Raw genomic sequence first — 17,689 nt, forward strand, 5'->3', positions numbered from 1 at the left:
AAAAGCAATGACTGTGAATATCATGTATTTATCATTTAGAGAACATTTTCTTACTCTTACCTCTAAAGTTTTGAATGATCTCTTGACATCCCTCCTTCAGATACTTACACACATTGATAAGACCCGCCTCAGTCGTCTCCTCTCCAGGCTAAACAGGTACAGCTCTCGCAGCCGTTCCTCATAGAGCAGATGCTCCAGCCCTCTGATCATCCTTGTAGTCCTTCGCTGGACTCTCTCCAGTAGCTCCATGTCTCTCTTGTACTGAGGAGCCCAGAACTGGACACAGTACTCGAGATGAGGCCTCACCAGGGCTGAGTAGAGGGACAGGATCACCTCCTTCCACCTGCTGGCAACACTCTTCCCAATGCACCCCAGGAGACCATTGGCCTTCCTGGCCACAAGGGCACACTGCTGCCTCATGGTCAACTTGTCATCCACCAGCACTCCCAGGTCCTTTTCTGCACAGCTGCTTTGCAACAGGTCAGCCCCCAGCTTGTACTGGTGCCTAGGGTTATTTTTCCCTAGGTGCAGGACTTTGCACTAGCCCTTGTTGAACCTCAGGAGGTTCCTCTCCACCCAGCTCTCCAGCCTGTCCAGGTCTCTTAGTTATATTGGTTATAATATCTGAATAGTTATAATATCTGATATTACAGTTCTTCTGGGTAATGCTGATGCAGATGCTCAGAATAAAAGCATTACAATACCAGTGACATTCTCTCTTTGGTTTGGACATTGTTTACAATTCTGGCCCTCTCCCATTCTTTTCTTAGCACACTGGATAGCACAGATAAGTATTAACTGTTTCGAATGACTAGGAGCAGTAACTTAGAATGGAATAACTTGCTTGCAATTTTATCTCAGGGTAAAATATGTGCAAATGCTTTTTACATTTCTATTCATAGCAATTATCCTTTTGCTTACTCTAAACTTACGATTTGAGTTTTTTCTTGCTTTCCATAGGGCAAGCCCATATCTCATCCACAGCATTTCCACAGAACTCCTACCGACCGGTATCAGCTTAAAGAAAAACAAACAGCTCTTTTAGCACCAGAGTGATGGAAACTTGCTTTGTATGGATTTGTGATTTTTAATTCTAACTCAAGCTCTAATTGAAACTTTTCTTATTACTGGGGCCCTTATTAACAGGCACTTTCCCATATGAGTTCTCTAACTCTATTAGCTGAGATTTGTCACTGGTCAGAGCTTTCATAGACAAAACCCAAGGGGTCTTTTTCCTCTACCTGGTCACCTATCCTATGAAACATATAGGAAATAAGCTATCTCCTAGATTCCTATCCCTCTGTAAAATCTGAAATCCTGGTTCATGATTCCAGAAGCCAACTGGGAGAAGAAGTCACAGTCACATACACATATTGTATGATCACATTCACCTTATCCCCTAAAAATATAAAAAGGAACAGTAGTGAGTGAATAAAAATAAGTCTACCCATTTCATTCTCTAATTACATATTTATAGTGCACTGAACTTAAACTCGATATAAATTAAGCATTAAATCATAGGTAAAGACTGTGGATTACATATTTTAACCTTTTTTTTTAAAGTAATTGCTAAATGTATGACAGACAATCTTTTTATAATTTCTTTCAGATTAGGTCTTCTAAATCAATTGTTTTTTCCGAACATTTTTCATTGTAAGTGCAAAATTGTTTCCAAAATATTTTATTCTATTTACAAAGACAAAAGATTTAATCTGACATCAGAAACAGAAAATAAACTAGATGATTAGAAGCAAGCATTCATTACGACATAAGTCTTAGCTTTTGAAACAGCATCTGAGTAGGGTACTTGGTAAACATGGTTCAAAAAATAATGTATTGCACTTGTGAAAAATTAAGCAACCATTGCTTTTCCCAGAAAGACAGATTACTTATAGAGCAGTCACAAGCCCTGGCCTATGAAATTACTATAAATCAAAGTGTCTGTTACAGTGGTCAGTATCCAATGAAACTATTAACAGGTATAAATCATCCAACATAGCTACCAATATCTACTAATTGGAACAGTCATTTTTCCTTACAGTTTCCATTTTAGAAGCCACATTATACTGCTCAAAGTCAAAGCTCAAAGATGTATTTTACATAAAATGGTTCAGAAAAATGAGTGCAGCCATATTAATGAACTGACCTCTCCACTTTTACTCTTCGTTATGGGTGCAGGACAAGTTATACTTTTCTTTCTGATCTCCCTGAATGCAGAACAACAGGTTTCTGAGATATTGCCCCAAGAGAAAGTGTTCTTCCAGCTTACAAAAGGACCTCATTGTCTTTCTGTATACCATTCCCCAAGTGCAAAGTTGTTCTTCACTCTTTCTGATAAATCCTCAGCTACTTCACTCCTCTACTGTTTAAGATACAATAACGTAAAGATTATTTTGATTTAGCAATTGGGAAAGATCATGTTAAGTTAAAAAATATCAAAGTAATTCATATTCATGCTTGGTTTCTTAAGTAGCTTTCTCACAAAACCAGGCAGACAGTCCTGTTCTCCCCTCATACTTTGTCAGAGAAAACTTACAGTTTTAGACTCTGTAGAGGTTTATATAATTGGGCTGTTTTGGCTAGACATTATTTTGCATCTCCAGAAGTCCTGTTGCTCAGTGATCTTACTAAGCTTAATCAAGTGGAAATCTGTGTTTTGTTTCAGACTGATGTGTCCAATCATTCAAACCAAAACCCTTGCGAAAATGCTTCAGTGACAAACTCATTCAACCTTACTGGTTTGTAACTGGTCTGAGACTGAGCTGGCCAGCTGGGACAGCATGTTGGAGTTTCCATCCTTCCTGTCAATGAGCTTAAGCAGAAGTAGAACTACATGCCAGACTGGGGTTCTGCAGTTTTCATTCTTCCTCTCCTACTTTGCCACATATACTTCCTTGCCCCTCTTATACCTCCAGCTGTGAGATTTTTTGCTGTCACCTACAGCACACCTATGACATGTCTTTCTGTAACGCTATTCTATACAAACAGGTAAATCATCTCTTGTTGAGATTTGGAGTAAGGTTTTTCATTTATAAAAAGAACACTTTTTTATGTATTGGGAATCTTCGCCTGCTGCCAAGCAAGCACTGTAGGCAAATCCTTTGTCTCAGCTTCTGGGAAGTATATCATCTTGGTATCCATTTTTATATTATCATTCATTTTTTTGTTAACAATAACATTTAAAAATATACCTTTCTATACATAATCCACTATTATAGCCCACTGACTGCTTTCGGGGAACATCATATGCAGCATTTTATATGTACAGTACAATTTGGTAATTTACTTCAATTAAAACATTCAGTAAAATATTCATGAAAGTTGGCCTTTTGTTGAGATAGACCATCCTTTTGCTTAAAGATAGGGCTGTAGCACTAACAGGTATAATCCATTAGGCAAGCTAATTGACATTTTGACCAATAGATTTTTCATGACCTCTCCCCATGAATCTCGACAAAGGCTAGTGGTCAAAGAATCAATTCTCACACCTTCTGGGTCACACCTACAAGTAAAATAAATGTATTTTTAATAGAACACTCTGTCTAAGTGACCCTATCTCAATGAGTAGACACTGTAATGAATATTTAATTAGTACTACATTGAATGGATCCTTATACTGAGGGACACTTACATTACAAAGAAGTCAAGACCTATTAATTATCCAAAATCATCATTTATAATAGCTTACTGCTAAAATCATTTTTGCTAGTTTACCAGATTTTCATCTACCACATAATTAATTTATTGACATTAATAAATTAGACTATATGTCAGTTTTGGGGGTGAAAATGTAAATGATGAGTATGACAATTTCTGAAGTGAAATTAGATCTTGATTCAGGAGACGTTTCCTCCTGTGCTCATCTTTAAGTAGTCATGCAGCCTCTGAAACTTCATATGGGCATACAGGATAATATCTGTATTTCTATAAGGGGTTCAGGACTTGAATTGGAAAATACAAGATTTTATCCATGTACTTTGGCTGTACTTTCCAAAGTACTATAAAACAATACATATATTTGATTAGAAGGACAATCACCAACATCTAATAGAGTGAATGATCTTAAAAATTAAATTATGTCAGTCTGAAGTGATTATAGCACCTGGCTTTTTGCCAAGAATAGGAAGCTATAATTTCTGCACATATTTGGGATAGAAATTGCTGAAGTTTTAATGGCATCCCTTCCTTACTGCTGTGTGTGCTGTGTATGCTCAGTCACCCACTTAATCAATCGATTATATCCAGCAGGGAATATCTACAGGAAACTCCTTGGAGTTAAACAGAAATTTAAGTAAAGATTTGTCCCATGAAGTTTTTTGCATGGACAGAAATAAGGTCAAGTATAAAACAACAGCCTTTCTCATTCCTAAAATATGTTTTACTGTGCAGTTGTTCAAAATTCAGCATCATTGTTTATTAGAAATTATACTATGAATATGAGCTTCCTTGTTTTTATACTGCCACTTACAACACCACTACCAGTACATGCTTTAGTACATATATGTATTATAGTACATGCTTTATCAAGACTATTAAAAAGTGCCTACCTAGAGGACATATCATTTCCCCAATTAAAGTATCTTGATGGCATTTCCACTGAAGAGAAAGAGAATTAATATATATGTTACATACGTGCAACAAAACAAAAACCTTTCCTGCGTTCAATTACATGGACCATTTCCTCTTTAAGCAGCATCAACTATTGAACTATTAATACTATTCCATATAAGAATACAAAATATTTCATCCTGACCTCATTTCATTAAGTTAAAATTAAAATAAACATGAAGAATTAGCTCCTTGAATTTCACTTACATAAGGACATTCTCAAGCAGGTGGATATAAGCATATGCTGGAAACACAACAGCTCCCTTTTCCATGTTACTAAATGGGAAGGAAAAAAAGGGGACGCAGCTTTGAAGAAAGAAGACTCAGAAGTTAGAAAAGAGGTTCACAATTGGGAAAGGCAGAAAACCCCCGAACTGCAGGAATGAATGAACAAAGAGGATGTTGGGATGCAACAAACAGGGTTTGAGGGCTCTCTGTGGAAGTAAGATAGGAGGAATGTAAACATCTGAGGGATAAAAATGAACTTCAGCAGATACTAAGAGTAATGGAATGATCTAATAGGACCTGTCTAAAAAGTAACATTTCAAGAAGGCAGGAATAAAAATATTTTTTGATTCAGTTACTTGTGTTTTCCTAAGCTTATAAAAGTTTTAGGTTGTCTATCAAAAGTTGGAAAGTTGTCTCCTGGGGTACTGAAAAGAAAAAGTTCAGTCTTGAGAAAAAATATTAATTTTACAAAATAAAAATGTTAATCATTTGTATGGAGAAATGTAATTCTATTAGCCACAATAGTATCTTCTCCAAAGAGAATGCGAAGCCATGGTGCCCTGACAGCCTTTTTTGAAAGTGAAGTGAGTGCTAATTTACTCACACATACCAGATGTGAAATTGCTGTCAGATGGGGATGATGAAAGAATAACATTAGTGTGACTACTCTGTGGCTGTCAGAACTATAATCAATATTTTCTATTGAGTGGGTAAAGTATGTCTTTGGGTCAGCCACTGAAATTTAAAGGGCCTGTCAGTCTTCAGTCTTGAAGAGCCAAAGAAAGATTTTTTATGTATTTGAAGCTGTTAATGGATTTTTCTATCCTGATCACATTAGCAAATTATTTTGGCAAAGAAATGTATTCAGTATATCACGAGATTTGACAGGGTAAAAAAGTTGTTTCAGATCATAAGCTGCAAAGTTCCTTAGATATGCAGGTCCTTCCTCATTGTAAAATTCAGCTAGCTTACTTCTGAAGATACAATGAATATTTGCAGACACATCTTAATGGAAAGTAGAAGTTAAGGCATAAGTTCCTTCTCTTTATAGACATTAGTGGTATTTTTTAAATTAGTTTAAAATGAAGAGCCTATATAACCTAACCTTTGATGTCAAGAAGAGCATTAAACTTAATGCCATAAAGAAAACCAAGATTTTTGAAATTCACAAAATTTCAACATCAATATTTTGCCATTCTACAATGCATCACTCAATTTAATCCAAGAAGAGACCATGCTGCAAAATAGTCTACTTAAAAAATGTCAAAGACTAGTCAAAAGCTAGTCAAAGACTGATTCTGAGGTCAGATTTGGGACATAACACACCAAAGATTCTATAGAACCATCTTCGGAACCAGAAATGTTGAACTGATTGAAAAGGGAGCAGTTTTATTCAATTCACTAATTACAAACAATATATATCGTTCATGCACATAAAATATTTCATTTTCTTTTATTAGTGGAAAATCAAAAATTAGGAAAATCTTATCTTCTCCCCCCAAAATTCTAACTTTCCATGATCCTTTTTCAATCAAAAATAATATCGATTTTAGAAGCTTTCTACTAAAATTCAATATTTTGAGGGGTTTTATATTACTTTGGAAAGACGAATTTCTGTTTATGACAGAAAAATGAGTTTTTTTTTTTTAATCTCATTTAAGTTCAAATCATTTGATTGCTTTCACCTTTGGTAAAACCCTTCTCAAAGTTTTCATGAATTTTCAAGTACTTTTCACAAATTCAAGATAACTTAAAAATAAAAAAAAATAATAATAAAAAAAGATTTTTACACATCATTCTTGTGTAAATTTGGAACAAGTGGTTTGTCCAGGATCACATACAAAATTTGTCCAGAGACAGAAGTTTAGCCTGATCTTCTGGCACCTGCCTTTCATGATTAATCAGCATTATCCCTGCAGGGAAAAGCAAATAACAGGAAGATGAAATGACTTGCACAGAGCTGTCAAAGCAGATGAGCAAAGGGCTTAAGAAAGCCCGTGTTTCCTGAGCACGATTGCACCTGACCTGCAGTATTTCTAGAGGAAACATCTTCTCAGGTGAGGCAGAAAAACACCGGGCTCCCATGCAGCTTGTCATGAAGCGCTTGAGCCTCCAAACTCCTTGGAACAGGAATCCCTTTTCTTGAAAGGGAGTTTTCATGTTTCGTGCTTCATGTTTCATGTTTCGAGCAGCAAAGCTCTCTTTTGTTCATTCCTAAAATTAGGGTCTTGTTCCAATCAAGCCTTGAGTCATTCCCTCTTGTATGAAGGGTTATTTATTCTAGTCCTCTGCCTACCCTTCATCTTGCTCCTGATGACCTTTCTTACCATATTACGCATCTCGCACAGCCCTCATAGACCTAACTTCAAGTCCTTCTGGCCAGACAGGCTAGTATTTAACACAGTTCAAAATTCAAAATGCTAAGGCCTGCACAGGGCTATCACAGTAGCATGTGATTTGTTCAAAATCACACAGGAAGCCTCAAGGCTAAGGTATGAACTTACATTTTCTGAGTACCTAAGAAGTTTACGTGGAATTATTTTCTTTCAAAAATTGCTCAAACTTCTACAGCTCTCACAAAAGCCCTTACATAATTCACCGTGTAAAAACACAGTAAAAAGTAGGAACATAATTCCTATCCTTTTAGGAGTTAGGAGATATTTTGAGACAAATTCAGGGAAATTTATGTTTATAAGATTTAAAATATTATTTTGGCCTCGAATTTATACACACTTTTTTCAATTTTATATTCTGTCTTAAAATTAATTCAAAAAAAATTTTTTTCTTTTCTCATCTGGTAATCAATGAAAACTAAATAGACAGCAGTTCCTCACAAATGACTGGACCAAAGGGACAGTTTCTTTTCATTTCAGATTTTTCCTATGCTTTCCCCTCCTTGCCACGTTCTTCCTCCTTTCATCCTTTTTAGCAAGTTTGAATAAAAAAATTAAAATAATAAGAAGCAATATCTACTAAGCATTTAAAATATTCAGTAAAATAAAGCAAAAGAATTACAGTATTCTTTAAAAAACTTTTTTTTTTTTTTTAAGATACACTGAAGTAAATGAATGTTAGGCACTGAAATGCAGTTGCATTAATTGCCGTAGTATTTTCTCAGCACATAAGTGCATAAAAGCATTTGCCAGGCCTCCATTGTGGTAGGCATTAGAAAAGGTAGAAGAGCAAGATAATCTCTACCTCTAAATATTTAGAGTTTCACTCTCTTTGGAGCCCATATTAGTTTCAAGGCAGTCACAGATTTCCTGGGAGGCACAGTGAGGTCCTTCTCTACTCTCTTCCTGCGCTGCCCAATGCAGTACGTCAGAGGTCACGTAACCACTTTGAGACTATCTGTATTTTTTCCATATTCTTTGTCTCCATCCCTTCCAGTCCAGACAACTGCAAAATTGACCTCTCTGTAGCTTAGATTTCTGTGGAGTTGAATACAGATTTACCACTGCAGAGCACCTTTTGCTTTCTTCATACAAACAATAGCAAACCCAGACAGAAATATCCCAGCTGTTCCTCTTTTCTGGACATTTTATCCACCTCCACTAGTCTCTGGGAGCTGCACGATGGATGATGACTGCCTGAGGTAAGACTGTATGAACACTTTCCACATGAACTGTGTTTTATAGCCTGCTTTTATTTGAGGAAGGAAAGGACATGAAGGAACAAAGTCTGCATGGAGAGAACATTGCCAGAATTGTTTACTCTGTCATCTCTGAAATTATGTTATTTATATACTCAGGCACAACTCTAGATAACACACATACATGCTCCTGGAAAATTTCCCTGCTTCTCGCAAAACAAAAGGAGACAAAAAAGATGGAGTGAGATGCAAAATGATCTCTTCACTTGTAAAGACAGTCTTAGCATCTTTTCCAAGGACAGTAAAAACAGATTGCAACTGGGAGGTGCCAGGATACTCTGTAAAGCATACACAAACACAAACCAAACGGCCTACGGAGCATATCAAAAGCTGCTTTTGTAAAAGGCAACAGAGAAGAAAGATTTCTGCTGCATATTATAATTAGCTAAAGCAATTTTTTTATACATAAAAAGACCACCAAGGAAAGAACAAACATACACACAAAGAAATTTGACTGAGAAAACAATTAAGACATTCAAGAAACGTAGATTTCCTTAAACCAGGGCATTTCTGGAAAATATACCTTTATTTGATCAAAATTTAGCTTGCTATTGGAATAGAAGAAATTTTTTTAGGTGCATTATTTGGAGTGTCACACAAACAGTTTACTCCAAACCTCTCTCTCTTCCTGCCCCCTCAAAAAAAAAAAAAAAAAAAAAAAAAAAAAAAAAAGGGGGGGGGGGGGAACAAAAACACCCCTGTGTTTGCATGGGGGAAAGACATTGAAAACTGAATGATTAAGTTATTTAAAACTCTTTCTATAAGCTGAACTACCCAGCTATTTTCTTTCAAATTTCAAAAAGTTGAAAAGACCAAGTTAAACCACTCGAAAACCCTAGAGCCAGGCAATTCCCAATTACCCCTCCGAAACATAGCAGAGGCAAGGTGCTGAGGTGTGCTGCCTTTTCCAGGATTTTAACGGTCTATTCATCTCCCAGCGTGGGGGGGAGACAAACATGGTGATAAAAGAAGGACAACTAGCCAGCGAGATCAAGTACACTGCTTTCCCTTAGGTGATTTTTTTGCCAGAAATAAATCCTAATATAACAAACTACTTTTACTCAGTAATTACTGAGCTACCTGTTATTAATTTTGTTTCCACTCCAAGTCCTAAAAGCTTTGAAATATTACTATAGAGACTGATAAAACAAGATTGCTAACCTAAGTTTATAATTTAGCTACATTTAATAATGTTGAAATCTTTACTTCTCACAAAGTCAAACAAACAAAACTACAAACAAACAAGAATTTCCCATACTCACACTCCCTTGCACAAAACAAGAGGTTATAAAACTCAAAATTTTAGAGGGATAAAAAAATACTACCTTTTTCTTCTGAATTTCCTATGTAAGTTGGAAATGCTTTAGTACTTAGAATACTTAGCAGTTAACACTTAGAGTATTTAGTTCTACTTTCTTGCTTATTCTTGCTTACGGTGTCACTTTTCAGGCCATAACCATGCTTTAAACCAGATGATTCACTCAAACTTATACTGGTCATCATCATCAAAAATAATTACTGTCCTGTTAAAAAGAAATACTTCTGAAAATATGTTTTTACTGTATCTTAACATATCTAATGTTTCTTTTGAATATGGAAATTAAACAAAGGTTCTAGATTTTGATGCACAGGCATCCCCTTATTTCTTTACTAATGAGTGTTTTTAAAATAGGTCAGTAGCTATATAAGCTTTTCATTTCATGTTGCACTTAGATGCTACCCTGAAGTGAACCCTATATATTCAGATGCTTTGTACTTCTTGTTTCTTTAATTATCTGCATTTGATGAGACAGAAAGACTGAGTGGGAGTGTTGCCTTTCAAGAAAGTCTCAGAAAAATAACTAAAGATAGTTTGTTCGTGATTTTGAGCCCTGGAGGTAGCACACTGAGAAATGCAACTGCTATATTATGCAGGTCTCTAGCATTTTTTTCAGAAATAATATTCAAAATATGTACATTGCCTTGGCTAACACATTATTTCTCAGAACTTGACACCCAACCACCAAAGCACGAGAACACTGGAGTTGATGAAAACATTCAAACCAAGTGTCAGTAAAATAGCAGGCCCATTCTTTTTAATAAAACATTTGAAGTGTCCTAGAGAGATTTAATAGACAACAGCTTTAAAAGCATAGTTTTGTTAATTTATGTTTCCAAGTCATCTATTATTACCCCATCATTTAAGGGAAAAAGTCCCACCAGGAACTAAATCAGGGTTTTCAGTTTTTTAACTGAGCTCTCTATATGATGGATATCAATTGTGGAACAGAAGATTGCAGGATAAACACCTCAAGCTTAAGCTGAATGAGAAGTAAACTGGATACAACCACATCATATTGGCTCAGATCACAACAGGTGCAACAAAATTAATATCACTAGACTTTCCACATGAAGAGTTTGCCATGTGGATGTTGATTGATCGCTCTGAACTCATTCTAAACTCGGGGGGGGGGGGGGGGGGGAAAGCGGGAGAGAAAAACCTGAGTAGCATCATGCAGTTGGCAACTCTGTAGATCAATCAAAGCAATACCTCATTGCTCATGAGACAATGATAGGAACTGATGTTGTATTTGACAGGTTCACAGACATCAGCTCTAATAAGATCACAGTTCAGTGTAAGAACATTAGCCAGCAAACTGCACTGCTGCCTGGCTATAGTCCCTGGAGACGTAAAATGTGATTTGTGTCACAGGATATAGGGCAGATGGGCTTTGAGATGTTGCAGGCTATATGTAGTGGAAATGACATGCTTCAACTCTTCCGTAATTTTTGCTGTGGAAATTGTTTGTCTAAAATCAAAGATCTATTGAAAAGTATTGGACCACCAGGAAAATAAATAAATAAATAAATAAAAGGCATATGACTGAAATATTGTTCCAAATAGAATAAAAATTATAAATTATGTGGGCAAGAATTCCAACCATCTCATTATATTGGTAGAAAATATTCAAATATAGAACAATGTATAACCTGAATAGCCATGTAATTTCAAGAGACCAGTATTTTAGCACAGGAACTGGTTTAGATATTGTCAAGATTTGTCAGCTGCGTAAAGAGAAAGTTTGTAATTTACAAGGTAAATATCCTTAGAGTGGCTTAAATAGCTTTTAAAATGTGTTATTATTATTTTTCTGTATCATCATTTTTTATTTATGGATCATTGCAACATTTGCCAGAAGGATCATAGGCATATAATAAACACAAACAACTGAGGCTAACTAGTGCCTGTGTTGACAGGTTCAGCAGTGATAAAATAGGATAAGAAAAAATGAAGACACTAACTATATGTCTACTCCTTTAAATACTGGAATACCAAAAGAATACCTTTAGCAGGAAAGTTGCAATATTTTTAAGGAAATTAATGTCATACAGGAAGGTTCCTTCTACAAAGCAAAAGAACTCAGAAAATAAGTATTTTTCCACATGACTATATGCAGCAGTGCAGTGAGAAAGGTTCCCTAATACATTGAAGTTTCTTACTCTAAATGAGTAAGAACTCTAAATACTCATTTGTGCTCATTTCGACATTGCCTACTGACAATCTTGCATTTTTTGCAATCTTTCAAGGCTTACGCAATTATATAGACTGTTATGAATTAGATTATAGATTATTATTAATTAGATTAATTATTAATTAATTATTATTAATTAGATTATAGATTGTTATGAATGCTGGAAAGCAGAGAAATGGATAATACTCTTGGCTTACAAAGACTGGAACTGAAGATAAGAACTGAAACTGAAGTAGCAGCATAGAGGAAGGCTCCTATCTATGATAAAATCAATATCAAAGCAGGTCTTGTTAGGAATACTCTTTTTATAATTTTTTGGTGGAACTGTAAGACTGCACTTTCCAGTAGGAAGTCTTATTTCCCCCCTAATAAAAAGTTTGCTTTAAACAGAGAAATCTGAAATGAGTTGGTGATTTTCAGGTGTTTTGAAAGCAATCAAAAATATGTTGTCTTTTGAACTGATCTGTAAGATTTTATTTCAAATTAATCTGATGGATCATTATTTTCCTGTCTATACATTGTAAAACCCATACCTCTTCCCAAATATCAGCAAGTTGTTTGGTAATGGAGGGAAACATAGGCATGGTCCTGTGCTTTTCCTGTCTAAATTTTCAAAAATTCTCTTTGAAATGGCACATTTTAAAACTTTCCTGAAAAAACAGTTTGTATTTTTAGATTAAATCTTGTGTTTGTTAATGTGCTGGATCCTTCCTTAGCTATAGCCTTCAATACTAAGTGGAGAGAAAAAATCCTCCTCTCTTCACAGAATCACAGAATGGTTGAGGTTGGAAGGGACCTCTATCAATCATCTAGTCCTACTCCCCCTGCTCAAGCAAGGGGAGCATGTTGCCTAGGACAGATGGCTTTTGAGTATCTCCAAGGATGAAGACTCCACAGACTCTCTGGGGAAGTTTTTCCAGTACTTTGTTACCGTCCCAGTAAAGATGTTTTTCCTCATGTTCAGATGGAGCTTCCTGTGTTTCAGCTTGTGCCCGCTGTCTCTTGTCCTAGCACTGAGCACCACTGAAAAGAATCCAGCCCCATCCTCTTTACACCCTCCCTTCAGGTACTTATACACATTGATAAGAATCCCCCCCTCAATCTTCTCTGCTCCAGGCTGAAGAGTCCCAGCTCTCTCAGCCTTTTCTCATATGAGAGATGCTCGAACTCCTTCATCAGCTTACTAGTTCTTCACTGGACTCCAGTAGCTTCAAGTCTCTCTTTCTTAGGGAGCCCAGAACTGGACACAGTACTCCAGGTGTGGCCTCACCAAGACTGAGCAGAGGGAAAAAGCACTGAGCAGAGGGTGTCTGTAATCAGTCTTTTTTTCCCCCACCTCTTAAGCAATAAATTAAGTTCATTTTCTTGTCAAAGTTCTGTGTCAGTGTTTATTTTTTTCTTACAGTCACAGAATCACACAATCACAGAATGAGCAAGGTTGGAAGAGACCTCTGGAGATCATCTAGTTCAATCTCCCTGCTCAAGCAGTCACCTACAGCATGTTAGACAGGTTCACATCCATATGGGTTTTGAATATCTCCAGAGAAGGAGACTCCACAACCTCTCTGGGCAACCTGGTCCAGTGCTGACAATACTGACTTTCCTTGATAAAAAATCAAAATTATGCATCATTGAACACCATTTGATATATAACTGAGATGTATTTTTACAAATGATGCTGAAATGCATTATATATGATCTCAGTACTGCAAACAGTTCCGATAAGCTGAACAAAAAACTAAGCAGTTAAAACAGCTGAAATTCTTTCCACTAAAAAAGAACTTTGTTAAAATCTTATCTTCAAATATGCAAAAAAAAATGTTTGCAATTAATGTACTTCTGCCAGAACTTAGGCGTTGCTTTCATGGACTGTCTTGCCAATTTTCTTCACAGGCTTTGGAGCATTCAGCTTCCAATATCTGGACTTTTCAGAGATCCCTGAATTCTCTCTAGGATTTGGAAGAGTTAGCAGCTGGCCTGCTAAGTTTGGCCTGCTAAGTCCTGCATAATGGTGTTTCTGAGAATTAGAACTGATTGCAGGAGAAAGATTAGATAATTTGTAAAAGATTTCAGAAATGTGAAAAAGTACTTTGTGCATACTAACAAAAGTGCAATTAGTTCTTCTTTACAGTTAGGTAAAGAACGAGATTTCCCAGAAGTTAAAAGACTTAAGTTTCACCTAGTAATACTTCTGAGAAGGTTGATAGGGCGAAAATGTATGTATTTTGAACAGGCACATAAGTTAAAAAGCAGAGCGAAAAAGAGCAATTGTACATACTGAAAATGTGTTGTTTTATTTTCACAGTTATTACTTAGTTGTAACTGTTTAAGATTTTTTATACCTCTCTACTCTAGTAAGTTACTTTGCTTTGCTTCATAAAAAGTAATGAAGCCTAGGAATATAAAACCTCATTATAGATCTCTTCCATTAAAAGTTTGCTGAGCTGTTAGAAGAAAATGCCCATTATTGTATGGGAATTATGATGTCAATGGATCAGGGAGGTTTCACTGGATACATCTGAAGAACACTCTGCTGCACCACTGAGGAAGAGGAAGGAGCTCATGCTGAAAGACTTTGAGAGAAAAATGTTAATATCCACATGGGAACAGTTTTGGTTTTGCACTTTTCTCTTGAAACTCCCCATTATATTTTGTTTCTGTGGAGTTGCTTTCCTTCCTCATCTCCTTTCTTTCACTGTTTAAGAGGTTCTACAGAAACTTTTAATCTTAATGAATATTTTAAGTATATGCTTTCCTTTAGTATATATATTTATTCATCAGGCAGCTTCTGTGTGGAGAAGTGTTAACTATAACTCTTTTTCCTATAAACTTTGTTTGGCTTCTTAAAATAAAACCCCAAATCCTTCAATAATTTGCTGTATTTGTCCATATCAAAGGCTTATAGACACACGCACTTTGTGTTTTTTAATCTCAAATAATCCTTTAACTCTAGCATCTCTTATGCCCTTTTATCACCTAACATCCCTATTATGGAAATTTAATTTTTAATATGAGGATCTGAAATATTAAAAAGCTTCACATATTTTCTGCAAGTCATTATTACTCAGGAGACAGAGACGCAGTTTGAACAAACATCAATTTGAATGGAACCAAACCTAATTAAACGAGAGATAAAGAAGATAATACAGTGCTGTTTCTAAGAAACAAGGAAAAACTCAGAAGCAGTTTTCACTGAAGCTCAATTTACTTTCCTATGATTATGATCATTTTAAATACTCAATTTTAATTCACTGATATAGTAGAACATAAAATTATTCTCCAAAAGAGAATGCATTCTAAATATACTTTTACTTTAACATACCTAGTTCATTAAAGGGTGACATTTTGGCATTAGCAACACCGTCATATCTCAGGATGCCTGAAGGTTTAATTTTTAACAGTTAACTTATAAAGGTTGAAGTCCTTACTTGAGAATGAGGCAATGAAAATGTTATATTGCTCTTGAAGCACGATTTCCAAACTTTTAATAACTTAGAAAAAATATGTCCTTCATTCAGACTATAGTGAACAATTTTTGCACTGAAATTGTATCTACCATAATGTCTCCAAGTGACTATCAATTTGTTTCATTTTCTACTTTTCAAAGACACCCTATCAAAATATGATTCAATAAATTATTATTTTTTTTCTTTCCCAGATATTTGTTTCTTTTTTTTTTCTTTTTGATTTATCATGAGTACTTTTTAAATCCACACTTGGTTGATATGATACATCTGAATAAATCAGAACACCTCATAACAGGTGTGAAATAAGCAATTGATCACCCTACTTGCACTTCTGAATGAATTACAATTTTCATTTAGCCTTTTGTTTTGTTATATAGACTAGAGCAACTACAGCAGAACAGACAAATATTGCATATCACAGAAAATGGGTCTGAATGGAAAATATCACCTACAGACATGACTTGTAGAACACATGTTATCAAGATATTGGCACTGTGTATCATGAGACTGAGCAGTGAAAAATAGTAAAAAATTCTGAAATAGCCTAGATGGTGTTGAAGTGCTTCACTTAGTGTGCAGTTTGAGTATGAAACTTATGAAATATAATTACAGTTTAAAAATGATATAACCTACCAAGCTGACTCAACAGATGCCACAAATAGTGGCAAGAAACCCACAAATAGTGGGTTTCTTTCTGGGCCCCTAAATAATATTTTGTTAAGGGGACAGATCCTGCTTTTTCTGCCTAATTTTTAGAGAATTCAATTTAAAGGTCTATAATTATTCTAATTGTTGTGGACATCAGACTAGATCATATGATATGATGTCGGCCTGGACTCAAATTCAGCCAAATGAACAACAGCTAGGAAAAAAAAAAGTAGTTCAACATGCAATTAACAGAGAACATGCTAAATTCTGACTGCTTCCAAAAGATACAATTGATTTCCTGTTGCAGCTGCTGTAGAGGTTGCCTACTGCTTAAAGTTAGCCAGTCAAGATCTTTCACAACTGAAAAATTACTTCTCTTTTATTTTCTCTTATAAAATAGCATTCTAGGGGATCCAAGTAGAAACAGGCAAAATTGAAATACTAAGACAATGGTATAAAAATAAAATCCAGAAGTCTAAGGGCACAAACCTAAACCATTCAGCTTGACCCCAAATAAACAACTTATGATTTTTTTGGTCATCATCTTTTTTTTTTTTTTTTTTTTTTTTGTTATAATTAATCTGATTTAACATAAAACAAACCAGAAAATGCACTGAATTACAATTTAAGATGTATTTTATAACGTCGCATCTGAGAACTGTTGTTGAACCATATTACAACCTTCTAAATCAAACATAAAGAATTGATAATATTGTTATTACAAAAGTTTTGAATGTGCTACACTTCTCTACCCAGTTTTAACTTTCTTCCCTTAATAAATATAAGGACAGATTATAATATACGCTATCAGGAATGCACACCTTAGTGAGAGCCAAGGCTGCTCAAACTCATGCAGTATACCCTGTTTTCCCTGTCCACAGGTGGACAGAATTTCATTTTTGCAAGCTACTTGTAAGATTTTGTCTTTTCCGTTAAAGAGAGGCAGAAAAAAAGGTAAACCTGCTGCACTGAGTGATAACATAAGATTGTAAAGGGCTAGGTTATCAAAGCAAGAGTGTCTAATGTGTCAGGAACTAGATGGATGTGACTTGATTTTACTTTGTAAGCTTCTGAAAAGGTGGTTCTGAATGACAGATCAATCTATATCTCTTCTACTTAATACTTCAAATGTATTTACTTAGACACAAGCTTTCCAGAAAGGATACAAAACATGAAAGCATATGAGAACAAAGGAAAGGAAATGTTTGACATTTCTGCTGATAAAGTTAACTGCATTTTAAAAGCAGCTGCAAGCATAGAAACGTCTGTGTGCTTTCCATAGAAATTAAGATTCAGACTATGTAGTAATCACTTAAATCTTGAAATGTAAAAAAGTAATGAAATTAGAGTTTTTTCATTAAGAAGAGTCTTTCAAAACTGTCACTTAAGAGGTAATCATCATGATGTTGAATCCAACAAGTATTTATCACTATCTCTACCGAGAGGAAAGCTTCATTCCTATTAACCATAATAATAGAAGGTGTTACATACTTAAGAAATCAAATCAGAGAGAAGTACATATGACTGGAATAAAAAAGTATTTAACCTCCTGAAGTACTCTAAAGCTGCTGTGT

Source organism: Rhea pennata, chromosome 1 (genome assembly GCF_028389875.1).
Source record: "Rhea pennata isolate bPtePen1 chromosome 1, bPtePen1.pri, whole genome shotgun sequence".
NCBI classification, from domain to species: domain Eukaryota; kingdom Metazoa; phylum Chordata; class Aves; order Rheiformes; family Rheidae; genus Rhea; species Rhea pennata.